Genomic DNA, 4,591 nt, shown 5'->3' with positions numbered 1-4,591 from the left:
AGAACCACTCGACTCCTCTGTACTTCGCAACCTGCCGCCGCTTCGGGATCCACGCGGAGGGAGGACCCAAAGCGTACCGCGCTACCTTTTGACCCTTTCGTTTCGAACGTTCCCGATACCGATTTCGCGATTACCGTCCAAATGCTTTCGTTCAAACTCCGTTGAAAGTTGAAATTTCTCCATTTTTTTTTTTCTTTTTTCTTTCTCGTAGTATTCATCGATAAAACGCTTTTCTTTCGAGGAATGGATCGAAATGATCCAAATCAAGTTTGCAAACTTTTAGAGATTATTCGAGATAGAAGAAGAGGTATCATTTATAATTTATAATTTAATTCGATTTATATTCGATCTCTTCCTTTTGAATTTCCTTACGAAGTCGATTCGGTTTCTTTGTACTTTACGATCGACAATTTCAAGATCCGCGTGGAAATAAAGTCAGGCGTGCTATGCTCCTGTGTTGATCGCTTTCGTTTCGAATCGAATATTTTTGATTCCATTTTATTTCTTTTAATTTCTATAATAACGTATAAATTAATTTAATTAATTTGCAATTTTTCGTTTCACGATCTATGCAAATAAAGATATGCACGTTTCTGGTATAGATCATCGATAAACATAGTTTGCAACGTAGAAAATAAGAGATAACAATAAGACTCTCGGTCTTTTTTCAAAGAAAAAAAACGTATTCTTCCCTTTTCCTCGTTGAAAACGAGTAGCACGACACGCACGGCCGAGCAAATCCTTCTTCCAACCTTCTATTCTTTCTCATGCCCAGAAAGTGTGTTGGAGGAATATTGGTGGATTAGCTGGCGCCACCTCAAAAGATAAATATCGATTACAATGACATGCTCTTTGCCCTCTTCTGGGAAGAGAGCACTGTGCAATCCGATCCAGAGCGAAATTTACTTCGACAGCTTATGAGATCATTGTAAACAGCTCGGTACCAGTTTCTTCTCGGTTGGTCTCTGCTCGATCGTGTATTTCTACTTCCTCTGTCACGTCCTTCTCTTTCGTCCGGATCTCTGCCACTGGCTACCTTCTTTCCTCTCTTTCATACCTCGTGTCTCGCTACACAGCGGAGGCGCATCGTACAGGACGGTATCAAGGGTTTAACCTGTCGGCGTGTGGCTACATTCTTTTCATCTCTGCCGCCGGGAAAGAGCCGTCGCATTTACAACAGAAACGTTCACCGATCTTGATCCTGTTCTTCCTCTTTTTAAATTATTTACTTATTAACGGGACGAATCCCATTAGCGTACAAACATGAAAAAACAAGAGTTTAATATTGGTCCGAGCGAATGTAAATAACAATATAGCGATATAAGACAGAGATTTTCAATTGCGATTGAACAATTAATGAATTTATGGTACGGAGAGAAAGAAGATTTAATTCAGGCATAACGAAATAACGAATCGCTCGAGAATAATAGTAACGAAAAAGATCAATTGACGATTGATTGAACACTGTTGGCGTTAATGAGCATACGTACGGTTGAAATTATAATAATATTCACGGAATACAAAATATCTTTATTATATGATATGAAAAAAATGAAAAAAAAAATAAACCTCTTTTAAAAATTTCATCTTAACTATTTAAATGATTATCTTCTCATAATAGAATAAAAGAATAAAAGAATTTTCGATATATGTATATATAAATTTCCAAGGTACATCAAATCAAAAGTTGCATTTTCACAAATAACTGACAAGGAATATATTTAACTGTGAAAGCTTAAGATCAAATCGAGAATCTCACTCACTAATGATTGAATCGAACTCGCGTATACTACTCTTTCTCGTGGAGTACTATTTTCGATTGCTTCCCTTGCTCTCTTTCCTTTCTCCATCCTCTGGTAGCGCGGAGAACGGCTGACCTAATTGATGGATCGTTTTCCGCGTATCTCCAGCGATGGGTCAACTGCTTCGTTGACCGAGCGAATGCGCGAGCGATCGGTCTCGATGTCACGACCATTCTCCGTTAGTTCGCAGAACCGACGAGAACCGTTTCGTAGTCGAGTAGCCGTCTCTCCAACGAAAGGAACTGTAATCTTTCGCGCATCTAGGTGGACTCGCTTGATTATCCTATCGCTGAACTTTGATCGCTTTCATCGAACGAAATCATCGAGGTATCGAATGACTTATCGAGGAAAGAGGAAGAAGAAGAAGAAGAAGAAGAAGAAGAAGCGATAACGGAAGAAAGTTCGAAGGACTTAATAAATAACGACAAAAAGGAGAAGAGAAAGTTAAAAAGAAAACATTTTGGGAAACACCGTGTAACGGATAAAAGTCGTCTCGAGTAGTGGCTGTATCGTGATCACCTCTGAATCCTACTCGAGTAGTTTTGAAGCCGAGCATATGGAGAGGAGAGGCATGAACGAAAGAACGAAAGCTTCGATAGAGGAGGAAAGGAAGAGATTGCGGCGAAAGAGTAGGAACTGGCGAGGTGGAGGAGAAGAGGTAGAGCGAAGGAGTGAGCGAGGGGGTCAGCGGGGGTCCGTATTACAGCTCATTTAGCAGCGGGGTCCTATGCCCCTTCGGCGAGGCCAGAGAGATCGGGCTCGCGTTGGACCTACGGCAAAGATGAGTTCGTTTCGTTCCCATAAACCTTCCGATATATCCTCCGCTAGATCCTTCTCTATCCACGATTAACCGATCTCGACGATCTGCAAGTCTGATTTCGAAATTGCCGATCGTATCGAACGTCACAATCACGGTCACAAGGTGGCGAGGCAAAGGAAATTTTGTCAAGCATGATGAATTAGTAGATCGTCTCGGTTTCCAAGATTATGTTTTCGAGATACACCTACCGTGGTTAATAATATCGGTTTGAAGAAAAAAATGTAAAAGGGAGAGGAGTGAAGATGGGAGAAAAAGAGTGGAAATGGAAAGGAGTTGGAGAGGCGAAGGGAAGGGAAGGGAAGGGAAGAGAACGTTACCGAGTTGTGACCAACACAGACACGGAATAGCTAGTAATTTATGGGTGAGACTAATTACCGGGGAATGCCGCTCCTCCGACTCTTCTTTGCTCCTAAGACCGCATCTCTCTACCAGACCAGTTTTCAGAGACGAGTGGAGGAGAGCTTCTCTTAGCCCACCTTCGTCTTTCGTTCATCCTTTCGTTCCCTCCCTTTCCTTTTTCGCCTTTTTCGCATCCCTTTTTCCATCCTCTGACCCGCGCCTGCGTTTTAAACGTTAATTTGCGCGGACGTGTCGTCGCAAGAAGATTCGCCCGACTTTATCATAATCGATCTTGCCAGCGATTACCCTCGCAGTTACGGGGATCTCTCGCGCGCGATTCATCCGTAAAAAAACCTCGTTCTCGTAAACTATCGCGTCGAAGCGCGACCAGTGAAAAAAGAAAGGAGGGTGGAGAGGGGAGGAAATCAAAGTAGAGGAAAAAAAATTGTTATTTTGAAGAGAGAGAAAGAGAGGGAGGGAAGAAAAGAAAAGAAAAGAAGAGAAAAGAAGAGAAAGAAGAAAATACGAGGCGAGGGTGCTCGAGAGGATAATGGAGGAGAAAAAACAGGCGTGTTCCCACGAGCCATCAGCACGGAGAAGGGTGTCGGAACAATACCGGGCCCGTCCTCGGACGTCGTTTCGACATTAGCCTGACCTAACAATTTGGAGCAAGCTCGGCGTGCCCCTGCTACCACGATTCCTCTTCGTTAAATGCCATTATACGTTTCACTTGGACACCCGGTCGTCGCATGAGTCGTGAATTCCTGAGAACCTGCTCGAACTGGGCTCTCTCGACGGGCAGCAGCGTGCCGGTGGCGGCCACCGGTGCCGCTCGAAACGATAGAGGCGGACCATACCGCGCAGCCACGAACAGATTCTTCTATTATGACGAGAACGAATCGGGAGAAAAAAGAATCGGCGTGGTAACCTACGCGCGTGACGAACGCGCCTCGATAGAGCCGTAGCCTAGCCGCTTCCTCTTGCCGCGCGATCCTTTTGCCTCGTCTATCTGTACAGGTGGAGAACGTCTTGATCGATGATCGATTGTTTTCCGATTACGTTCCGGAAAAATTTGAATGAAACGATTCGGGGAAAAATTAGCAATTTTTGATTTCAATTTATATCATAAGATATACTATATTTAAAGTAAGTTAGGCGAGAATAATTACAATTCAAATATGGATAAAAATGTTTGAAAAGTTTATTATTAACGCATATTTTTTTTACGAAATTAATATAACTATCGTAAAATCGATAAAGAGATAGAAAGTTAATTGATTCAACGAATTGCGTATACATATAACAAATAAATTTATCGAACATTTATCGAACGAATCTTCTAAAACCTTTCTGATATCAGACATTTATGATCCGTTGCATCAATTTATCGTTGCAATAATTACCGAAATTTAGCAGGAAATTTAAAGAATTTGTATGGAATCTCGTGTCTATTGAGAATTTCGAGCGATGGGTCGAAATTTTGCGAATACGGTCCAGTTGAAATTCTAACGAAACGCGAAGAAGAAGCAAAGTCGAAAAGGGGAGAAGGAAGGAAGAGCATGGAAGGACCCGCAAACAGTTTTTGTCGCGGACCTCGCAAGGCCGCGTCGCAGACGGTCAAGCGGGACCT

General features: G+C 42.5%; 1 protein-coding gene and 1 long non-coding RNA gene across 4 annotated transcripts in view; both read left to right on the top strand.

Moving 5' to 3' along the window:
- Positions 1–4,591, top strand: part of LOC102676798 (protein wingless-like) — a 78,177-nt gene that overhangs the window by 45,256 nt on the left and 28,330 nt on the right. The gene's annotated exons all lie outside the window — the stretch shown is intronic.
- Positions 1–4,591, top strand: part of LOC116186547 — a 16,533-nt gene that overhangs the window by 7,460 nt on the left and 4,482 nt on the right. The window lies entirely within an intron of this gene.

The sequence above is a fragment of the Apis dorsata genome, unplaced genomic scaffold (assembly GCF_000469605.1).
Source record: "Apis dorsata unplaced genomic scaffold, Apis dorsata 1.3 scaffold_894, whole genome shotgun sequence".
In the NCBI taxonomy this organism is placed as follows: domain Eukaryota; kingdom Metazoa; phylum Arthropoda; class Insecta; order Hymenoptera; family Apidae; genus Apis; species Apis dorsata.
The sequence above is the reverse complement of the archived record's forward strand: the minus strand, read 5'-3'. Positions and strand labels throughout refer to the sequence as shown.